Raw genomic sequence first — 11688 nt, forward strand, 5'->3', positions numbered from 1 at the left:
CTATTTATGATGATTATTGTGATGACAATTATGCTATAAAAAGTAGAGATGATTATATTTATAAAACTTGTCATGATTATGAGTACCCTTTTTCTGAACATTACTATTTTAATGTGGAAACAATTTATAGTATTCGAGTTTCTTATGATACTCCCACTATTCCGAATGAGAAGAATTTTGCTTATGTGGAGAGTAATAAAAATTCTATGCTTGTGGCTCATGAAAAGAATGCTTTATGTAATAGTTATATTGTTGAATTCATTCATGATGCTACTGAAAAATATTATGAGGAAGGAATATATGCTTGTAGGAGTTGCAATAATATCAAGCTTCCTCTCTATGTGCTTAAAATCTTGAAGTTATGCTTGTTTTGCTTCCGTATGCTAGTTGATTATTGTTCCCATAAATTGTTTGCTCACCAAATCCCTATGCATAGGAAGTGGGTTAGACTTAAATGTGGTAGTCATATTCTTCATGATGCTCTCTTTATGTTTCAATTCTTATCTTTTATGTGAGCATCATTGAAATCATCATGCCTAGCTAGGGGCATTAAACGATAGCGCTTGTTGGGAGGCCACACAATTTTATTTTTGTTCCTTGCTTTTTGTTCCTATTTAGTAATAAATAAATTATCTATCCTTTGTTATGATTGTGTTTTTATGTTTAATTAGTGTTTGTGCCAAGTAAAGCCTTTAGGATCTTCTTGGATGATTGTTATTGGATCTTGCTGAAAAAACAGAAAGTTTGCGCTCACGAGAATAATTTTTGTTTTTACCAGAGAGCGATAAAATACCTATTCCAACTGCATTAGATCAATATAGATTTCATAATTTCTCAGGATTTTTGGAGTTACAGAAGCATTCGAAACCTACAGATTACTACAGACTGTTCTGTTTTTGACAGATTCTGTTCTTCGTGTGTTGTTTTCTTATGTTGATGAATCTATGGCTAGTATCGGGGGGTATGAACCATAGAGAAGTTGGAATACAGTAGGTTTAACACCAATATAAATAAAGAATGAGTTCATTATAGTACCTTAAAGTGGTGGTTTGTTTTCTTATACTAACAGAGCTCATGAGATTTTCTATTGAGTTTTGTGTTGTGAAGTTTTCAAGTTTTGGGGTAAAGATTTGATGGAGTTTGGAACAAGGAGTGGAAAGAACCCAATCTTGGGGATGCCCAAGGTGCCCCAAGGTAAACTTCAAGGACAACCAAAAGCCTAAACTTGGGGATGCCCCGGAAGGCATCCCCTCTTTTGTCTTCATCTATCGGTAACTTTACTTGAGGCTATATTTTTATTCACCACATGATATGTGTTTTGCTTGGAGCGTCTTGTATGATTTGAGTCTTTGTTTTCTAGTTTACCACAATCATTCTTGCTGTACACAACTTTTGGAGAGACACACATGAATTGGAATTTATTAGAATACTCCATGAGCTTCACTTATATCTTTTGAGCTAGATAATTTTGCTCTAGTGCTTCACTTATATCTTTTTAGAGCACGGTGGTGGTTTTATTTTGTAGAAATTATTGATCTCTCATGATTCACTTATATTATTTTGAGAGTCTTTTGAACAGCATGGTAATTTGCTTTGGTTAAAAATTAGTCCGAATATGATAGGCATCCAAGATGGGTATAATAAAAAATTTCATATAAAGTGCATTGAATACTATGAGAAGTTTGATACTTGATGATTGTTTTGAGATATGAAGATGGTGATATTAGAGTCATGCTAGTTGAGTAGTTGTGGATTTGAGAGATACTTGTGTTAAAGTTTGTGATTCCCGTAGCATGCACGTATGGTGAACCGTTATTTGATCAAGTCGGAGCATGATTTATTTTTTGATTGTCTTCCTTATGAGTGGCGGTCGGGGATGAGCGATGGTATTTTCCTACCAGTCTATCCCCCTAGGAGCATGCGTGTAATACTTCGTTTTGATAACTAATATATTTTTGCAATAATATGTGAGTTCTTTATGACTAATGTTGAGTCCATGGATTATACGCACTCTCACCCTTCCACCATTGCTAGCCTCTCTAGTACCGCGCAACTTTCGCCAGTACCATAAACCCACCATTTACCTTCCTCAAAACAGCCACCATACATACCTATTATGGCATTTCCATAGCCATTTCGAGATATATTTCCATGCAACTTTCCACCGTTTCGTTTCTTATGACACGCTCCATCATTGTCATATTGCTTCGCATGATCATGTAGTTGACATCGTATTTGTGGCAAAGCCACCGTTCATAATTTTTCATACATGTCACTCTTGATTCATTGCACATCCCGGTACACCACCGGAGGCATTCACATAGAGTCATATTTTCTTCTAAGTATCGAGTTGTAATTCTTGAGTTGTAAGTAAATAAAAGTGTGATGATCGTCATTATTAGAGCATTGTCCCATGTGAGGAAAGGATGATGGAGACTATGATTCCCCCGCAAGTGGGGATGATACTCCGGACGAAAAAATTTAAAAAAAGAGAAAAAAGAGGCCATGAAAAAAATGAGCAAAAGAGAGAAGGGGCAATGCTACTATCTTTTTACCACACTTGTGCTTCAAAGTAGCACCACGATCTTCATGATAGAGTCTCCTATGTTGTCACTTTCATATACTAGTGGGAATTTTTCATTATAGAACTTGGCTTGTATATTCCAATGATGGGCTTCCTCAAAGTGCCCTAGGTCTTCGTGAGCAAGCAAGTTGGATGCACACCCACTTAGTTTCCTTTTGAGCTTTCATACGTTTATAGCTCTAGTGCATCCATTGCATGGCAATTCCTACTCACTCACATTGATATCTATTGATGGGCATCTCCATAACCCGTTTATACGCCTAGTTGATGTGAGACTATCTTCTCTTTTTTGTCTTCTCCACAACCACCATTCTATTCCACCTATAGTATCCAATGTATCTACAATTTTTGATTGTTCCATGCTATTATATTATCCATCTAGGATGTTTTATATGCATTTATATGATATTTTATATGATTTTTGGGACTAACCTATTAACCTAGAGCCCAGTGCCAATTTCTGTTTTTTCCTTGTTTTTGAGTTTTATAGAAAAGGAATACCAAACGGAGTCCAATTGACGTGTCAATTTTTGATTATTTTTATGCACCAAAAGAAGCACCCAGAGTAAAAGAGTTGGGCCAGAAGAGTCTCGGGCCGTCCATGAAGGTGGGGGCGTGCCCTACCCCCCGGGCGCGCCGCCCTATCTCGTGGATGACTCGGGGACCCCCCTGACTTGTTCCCAACGCCAAAAATTCCTATAAATACATAAACTCCAGAAAATAACCTAGATCGGGAGTTCCGCTGCTGCAAGCCTCTGTAGCCACCGAAAACCAATCTAGACCCGTTTCGGCACCCTGCCGGAGGGGGGAATCCCTCTCCGGTGGCCATCTTCATCATCCCAACACTCTCCATGACGAGGAGTGAGTAGTTCACCCTCGGGCAGTAGCTATGTGTTTGATCTCTCTCTCTCTCTCTCTCGTGTTCTTGATTCGGCATGATCTTGATGTATTGCAAGCTTTGCTATTATAGTTGGATCTTATGATGTTTTCCCCCCTCTACTCTCTTGTAATGGATTGAGTTTTCCCTTTGAAGTTATCTTATTGGATTGAGTCTTTAAGGATTTGAGAACACTTTATGTATGTCTTGCATGTGCTTATCTGTGGTGATAATGGGATATTCACGTGATCCACTTGATGTATGTTTTGGTGATCAACTTGTGAGTTCCGTTACCTCGTGAACTTATGCATAGGGGTTGGCACACGTTTTCGTCTTGACTCTCCGGTAGAAACTTTGGGGCACTCTTTGAATTTATTTGTGTTGGTTGAATAGATGAATATGAGATTGTGTGATGCATATCGTATAATCATACCCCACGGATACTTGAGGTGACATTGGAGTATCTAGGTGACATTAGGGTTTTGGTTGATTTGTGCCTTAAGGTGTTATTCAAGTACGAACTCTAGGATAGATTGAATGGAATGAATAGCTACGTGTTATTTTACTACGGACTCTTCAATAGATCGATCAAAAAGGATAACTTTGAGGTGGTTTCGTACCCTACAATAATCTCTTCGTTTGTTCTCTGCTATTAGTGATTTTGGAGTGACTCTTTGTTGCATGTTGAGGGATAGTTATGTGATCCAATTATGTTATTATTGTTGAGAGAACTTGCACTAGTGAAAGTATGAACCCTAGGCCTTGTTTCGAAGCATTGCAATACCATTTGTGCTCACTTTTATCATTAGTTACCTTGTTGTTTTTTATATTTTCATATTACAAAAACCTTTATCTACCATCCATATTGCACTTGTATCACCATCTCTTTGCCGAACTAGTGCACCTATACAATTTACCATTGTATTGGGTGTGTTGGGTACACAAGAGACTCTTTGCTATTTGGTTACAGGGTTGTTTGAGAGAGACCATCTTCATCCTACGCCTCCCATGGATTGATAAAACTTAGGTCATCCACTTGAGGGAAATTTGCTACTGTCGTACAAACCTCTACACTTGGAGGCCCGACAACGGCTACAAGAAGAAGGTTGTCTAGTAGACATCAACATCGTCCACCGCAATAGCTCGACGTTCCTCATCCACCTCCCGGGATGAGGATCTCGTCGTCCTGCCGGTTCAGCAGCCCCGTACTCCACCTCCAAGGAGCTGCTCCGACAATCGCCTCGTCTATCACGGTTGCTCCCTCCCCACAACGCCGCCTTAACCTGCTCCACCGGAACCGCAACATCCTCACTGACTCCTTGGACGAAGCCGAGGCCTACTCGGCGCCACCAAAGAGGTTGTACACTCACCGCATCACACCTTCTCCTTAACTCTACCTCCCGGCGCCGACGGTGCTCCATCCCGCACCCCCATGATGCGGCTACCTCGAAGCCGGCGCCACGGGCGACATCTGACGGCGGCTCTTCCCCAGTGCGATGCCCCTTCAGCGGCGGCGTTCATACCAGCCGAATCTGTTGCTGCTGCTCAAGCTCTCGTTCGCTCGCTCGCGCTGCTGCTGCTCCGGCTCTCGCTCACTCAGCGCTACTGCTCTGCTCTCCCCCTCGCTCATGCTGCTGCTCTGCTCTTACTCTCGCCTGTGCTGCTGATGCTGGTACATGGACTGCTGCAGCTACACGAGTTGCTGCTCTGGCTCTAGTTCACACTGCTCCTCCAGGCGCTGTTGCTCCGGCTGCTATCTGCTACTGTGTTCCCCATCGATCGCCTGATGATTTAGATCACTGTTTCTCTACTACTAGTACTCGAGCGGCCTAAACTACATGTGAAGTGCCTCTCTACTACCAGTGCGTTAGTGGAAGAATAACATTCTAACTGTACACACTTTCACATGGTTTCACTTTAATTTGGCCATGTTTCTTTGCATTCCTTTGCTCTTCCAGTTCCTGTGAACCAAACACACAAGTTGACATAAATCCTATGTTTACAAATGCTCTGTTTCCCACGTGCATTCCTATCATATTCCAGTGTTTTTCCTATCCCTATGTTTTTAGAATCCTGCAAGTCAAAGGAATCCTTACATAATTACTTTAGTTACAGATAGGTGTCGAAGAAAACTTTGTGTGGTTTGTCCTGCTCCTGCCGCGATGTCCTCCACCTCACTTGAGCTGCTCCATCGACAGAAGCATCCACCAAACCAGATATCACAAATCCTGACCATCTTTCGCCGCCTCAGATCTCCTTCCCTGCCGCCAACACCCACTGCAACGGCATCACCATCATCGACTCAGCAGATGAACATGAGGAGTACATGGGCCGACAAGAGAGGTCAGACTCTTTTGTTTCTGCTTATGTTATGCATTGCTTAATATTACTTGCTACTTTATCATCATGCCCACCTCGTAGAATCCAAGTCAGGTCCAAATTAATGTTCAAACTTGAGGTTTAAAATTACTTGTGGGGCACATATCGAGGCAGCAAGGAATAGTATCTATGTCTATTATCTGGTTCACCTAGGGTATGCCTATATTGTTCATCTTGGGTGGGAAACAAATAATAAAGCAATCATCATCTGTCTTTTTATTAAATTAAAGCTATCATCAGCCTGCTATCATTATTTTTGGATCCATCCACTGGTTGTTACCAACACTCTAGATTTCTACATGCTCTCCTTACATAATCTCACTATATTTTTTCGTATGCATGTCATATATTGTACACAGTCATGTTGAACATGTAGAGAAAAAGAGAAGAGTTTTGCGCGGCAATACAATGTCATTCAGACATCGCTCCATGGTGGGTTCCACTACAAAAAAAATACACTTCCGTGATGATACATGTTTGTCACAGTAGGTCGTGTTTTCTGTCATGCATGTACATCCATGACGATTTTATGACAGAATCAAGATAGTCATACATGTGCTGTCGTAGAAGTGTTCCATGACATTACCAAAATTATCATCACGGAAGTGTCCACTTCCATGACGATAAATCGCGCGTCACAGAAGTGCTTTCGTTAAGGGTGACCGACACGTGGCACCCACCGTAACGGAACGCCATTAAGCTATCGGGTCGGGTTTTTGATCCGATAACCCGTTAACAACCCCGACCAAAGGGGATTTTCCACGTGTAAAATCATCATTGGCTGGAGGAAACACGTGTCGGCTCATCGCTGGGACAGATGTCATCCGCTCACACTGCACCACGACACTCAAAACAGCATCAAACAATGTGTCGGTATATGTCACCTAAGGCGACACATTTAGTGTCGGCAAAGACTTTTACCGACATAAAGGAGTTGGCGCCTATAGTCCTGCAGGGAAAGGTCTTTCCCGACAGATAAATCTTTGCCGACACATACTATGACTGGCTTAGTGAGGTCTACGCCGACAGACATTTGTACGCCGACAGACAGTGCTATGCCGAGAAATCATCTGACAGTGTGCTATGCCGACAGATACTATGACACCCATTGCTATGCCGACAGTTCATCTATTAGCGTGCTCCACCGACAGATAGTACGACGCTCAATAGTTTTGCCGACACATTTGCTGCCAGTATTCTATGTTTCAGCACAAATGCAAATGCACCATATTTTAACATGAAATGACATTCATAGTATTCAATTTATGTTCAGTGTGCAATACATATACAAACAAAACATACTCTTCGATTCATCAGAACATACCATTGATTAATACATTCATTCACGCATATATACAAGATTCAGTAGTTTGCTACACTCAAGTCAGCTACAACCAATAAGTAAATAAGTTGACATACAAGACATGGTCTATTACAAAATATGATGGCCAGGCTCCTAAGAGACCCAATTGTTCGATCACTTGACTACTACAAAATATTAACGAAGAGACCAAATCTCTTCGATCACCGAGCTGACATCAACTTCCATATCCACAAAATGTGTCAAACATGTTGTGAACAAAACCGACCATCAAAACATCTTGTATCAACTTCTGGATGAGCCATTTCGCTGCAAAAGAACTTACATGTTTGAGAAATATTAGAAATGAGAATTTGTTCAAATTTGTGAGTTGCCTTTGATCCCAAAGATATAAAAATAGAAGATGTACTACAAATAATTTGGTTACAGAAGATATCCTTAACAAAGTACCAACAAAAGTCAGGCTAGCAACTAGTTTATCACATGCCTTAATAGAAAAATTATGCACTCATTGACTCGGATCTGTTCCAAGGCATAACAAATAAGGTTCTTATTGTAACTTTACAAATTTGTATTTGAAGGTCCTCAACCATCAAATAATCAGATATGCACTTGTACATGTACCACCAGTCATATGTGTGAAAGCAGGAAATGCACTTGGTAAAAAAAAGCCATTTCGAAGACCATATGATTGCACATGCATCTTGGTTCAATAGATGCACTCTAGTTAGGCATTGTCTAGTGTGAGTAATTGCTAGGATGATCTTCACAAAATTTATAATAAAATCATGCCAGCCATTTACTATGTGCTCTGAGTTCATCTATAGTCCATTTAATTACTACATGCGCTCAGTTCATCTACAAGCCACTAAACTATTCATAGACCTAGCATAATTATTGATATCCTTTAGTAAGCAAATCTGATTTAGCATTGAAACTTGAATGATTCTGTTTAGAAAATGTAAGAAAGTGACCTAGCAAGTAAATGGTGTTACATCTTCCATCACGACAAGAAAGAACAAATGGTTAGAGCATGCACGTTTGTAACAAAGGACATCCAGCCATCAGTTGAGCTAAGAAGTTGCCCTTGAAATGTTACACACATAGCAAAATCATGCATAACATGGTTATATAGACATTTTTCACCATTTCAGGGAGGACAACATAGTTCACGCCGGAATAAAGAAAAGAATGGATAGAAAGCTAGTACCTTGTTCATTACTTGCTTTTACCCTCAAGGAACTTATATAAGTTGATAGTGTGCCATCATGATTTATCACATCTTAGTGCCTGTATATAACCAATGAGTCTTTTTAGTTTCAGATGTCTATACTACAATTATTCTAAATTTGTAACACCAGTAAAGATTGAACTATAAGAAATTGCCCAATACTAAGATCACCTTCAAAATTGATTACGTTACAATATTACAATGCAAATGCATTAGAGATCAGATGTAACCTGCACTTCAAATGTCATTAAGAAACACATGGTACTAAGACAACCTAGCATAGCAAGTTCATGCAGAGAGATTTGTGCAAATGGTATTCAGATAGATAGGTTATACAAAAGAAGTCACATAGTGAACAAGGTAAAATAGGTTGGCAACTTGGCATGTACCAGCTTCTATCAAAAAAGAATGAAATGTAGTTGTCAAACATGTCGTTTATACTGACCAGACTAGTGAAAATTATGTGCACCAGTTTAAGGCGAACATCTAAGAAGTATAAAATAAATGGGACACATTGCTAGCAGTAAAACAAAATCACGTATATGCATAGTGCAGGGATGCCTCAGTTGGAACAAGGCATGACTGAAGTTTGGTGCACAAATCAGTATTTACAATGAACAAGTGGATCCTTAAAGAATAGGACCTCCTACCTAAAAAATCAGTATATATATAGAAGTCTGCGGGCAATTTTGATGTGCATGTTTATAGATGAATCCTTGTTATGAAGCTGTATTTGATCTGGACACACGTGAGAAGGAAGATGTTCCCATGACATGGTTTGTGATGTGATGCTGTTCGATGAGCTTGATGATGCCATTCACAGGACTGTTCTTCTTGATCACCAGCATTTCAGCTTGCATTTGTAAGTTCGTGTTTTGTTTCTTTTTGTGAATTGACGAGAAGCGAATATATGCAGCATGATTTTCAGAATGGTATTGGTTGAGCTCACCTTGAGAGAAACTGCACAGAAATGGAGGTAGTGTTCAAAAGTATGTTCATCCCCTCGTCCTCGGTCTTCCTGTATGCCTTGAGCTCCTTCTGAAGCTGGCTTGCATCAACCTTTCATAATCCTGGGGCATGAGAGTTGAATCCATTAGTTGATATATAGATAGATAGAAGCACGTGACTAAAATTCTAAAAGAGAAATAGCATCAATACAAGTAGTGCAAAAAAAAACATTTAATTGGTGTACCATTAATTACATTGTTGTGCAAATTAGTTGGCAGAGTTTGGAGCTTATACGGGTCATGATTCTATGGGCAGGTTGATGGACATGCAGCAGGACAAAAAAAGAAGGTAACATTGGCCCCTCCCTCAGCAGCCTCGCGCTTGGAGGAAAGGAGCTCGCCAATAGCCACATTAGCAACAAATCGAGTGACCCTGCTAGATCATGAAGGGGTGGAGCATGGAGACAGCGACGCACATGGAGGACGAGATGAGGATGAATGTCATGCAGTAGAATTCAAATAAGACACACCATGGGCACCTTGGCAGAGAAGAGCATGAATCATTGCCACATCATGACTAGGCGAATTAAATAAGTATAACGGGTTGCCTTCGTAGAAAGTTAGAGGTTGATCACAATCGCCTACGATATACTCCTTTCTTCCCATAATGTAAGACGTTTTTTGACACTAGGGACGAAGGGAGTATGTTTGTACCATTCTTTAATAGTATCCATGTACAAATCAGCCAAGCACCACACACGAAAGACATGGCCTTATCCAGCGGCACATATGAGTTATAGGTTGGTCATGTCAGGGAAATTCAAAATAAGCAAACAACAAAGATAAGCCAAACTGTTGTAGGAAAATATATTTGGCTACAACACAAAAAATGTATCGTTTTAGTTTCAGATGTTTGTACTGTAATTATTTTAAATTTGCAATATGAGCTAAGGTCCAAGTGTAAAAAAAATTAGAACTACAAGCTAATGATAAACAATATGTTTCATTCAAAACTAAGGGTAATGATGGAATAATTAAGATGACCATCTGCACAAATAGGTCAAGGTCAATCAATAAGTTAAGTCTGTTCCTATCAATATAGAGACTGTGCCATGAAAACATGATAATAAGTTCAGTCTGTTACAATTCTGACCTCATGTAGGTATTGACCAAGCTTCAGAAGCCTCTTGTGGAGTTTTCCCTCTGTAAATAGATTCAATTGAAGACGCTGCAGAGATGATATTATTCAGTTCAATGCTAAACCAGGAAGATCTCATGGGAAATATCACACAATCATGAGGAATCACATAAAAGAATACATACAGGATGCAACGGTTGGATTCAAAGGAGGGCAGGACAAGGGGGAATAGGGGAGCCATCACCGGAGGTGGAAGAGGGACGGCTGGCTGGCACCTCGGGATGCAGGGGTTTGTGCTGCTCCTTGGTTGTGGATGGAAGCACGGGGTATAAGGATCCTTTGGGGGGACTAATGGCAGTCGGAGAAGCACCAGCGCAAATCGATGGGCTGGTCGTCCATCGCCAGGGCGACACGTCGGGATGCACCACGGGCTGGGCAAGAGCTTCGGGTGGCCGCGTGGCGCCGCTGGCGGTGGAGGCGCAGCGGCGCGACCGAATCGGCAGACGTGGCGTCGGTCGCCGGATGAGCTGACGACGGGGCTTCACCTCAGGCTGCTGGTGGTGGAGCTGCACTGCAAGATGTACGGGAGCTTCGGGTGGCGTAGGCCCCCGCGGGCGATGGTGGGACGTGCAGCGGCATGACCGAATCGACGGAGACGAATGGTGGCGGCGGCTAGTGTGCGATTTGGGTTTAGGTTTGTGTGTGGCCAGGGTGAGATAGCGTGCTTGTGTTCAGAGGAGCGCGGTGACTTGGAAAATATCTAGGATTTGGGCCACTCGCACGCTTGGCTGTAGCCTCTCAATACTTGGGTCATGGCCCACGCATGGAAACTGGTGGGCTGGATGTGAGAAACGCCGACACTTTTTCCGTTGAGGAGCATCGCCGACACATAATCTATCCGCAAAAGGTACATATGCCGACACATTTTATATAGGGAAATGTTTGTGAACTACCAACGGATAGAGTGTCTATCAACTAACAATGTTGACAATTAGTGTGTTGGCGTTCTTTCGGATAGATAATGTGTCGCTAATGTATAGCTATGCCAACAGATGCATGTCGCTGTTGCGGTGTCGTGGTGTAGTGTCATTGGACAGAGGGCGCCTATGATACGTCAACACGTGGCATGGCCCAACAGAGGCCCATTCCTGTGAAAAGGCCGGCCCGTTTGACTTGGTCAAAAGGTGGCGGGCCGGCCCATGGAAAGTCTG

General features: G+C 41.4%; 1 long non-coding RNA gene across 3 annotated transcripts; it reads right to left on the reverse strand.

Moving 5' to 3' along the window:
- Positions 1-7144: 7144 nt before the first annotated feature.
- On the reverse strand, positions 7145-11209 carry LOC119330103. 3 transcript variants are annotated; one of them, XR_005159914.1, is made up of 5 exons: positions 10663-11209; positions 10493-10567; positions 9342-9462; positions 8372-8451; positions 7145-7481 (listed from the first exon to the last, which is right to left on the reverse strand). It is a non-coding gene; the product is annotated as an uncharacterized LOC119330103 (long non-coding RNA). The 3 variants fall into 3 exon arrangements; XR_005159913.1 differs by having other exon boundaries at positions 7145-7470; positions 10663-11208; XR_005159912.1 differs by having other exon boundaries at positions 7145-8451; positions 10663-11207.
- Between the last annotated feature and the right edge of the window lie 479 nt (positions 11210-11688).

Source organism: Triticum dicoccoides, chromosome 7A (genome assembly GCF_002162155.2).
Source record: "Triticum dicoccoides isolate Atlit2015 ecotype Zavitan chromosome 7A, WEW_v2.0, whole genome shotgun sequence".
Classification (NCBI taxonomy): Eukaryota; Viridiplantae; Streptophyta; class Magnoliopsida; order Poales; family Poaceae; genus Triticum; species Triticum dicoccoides.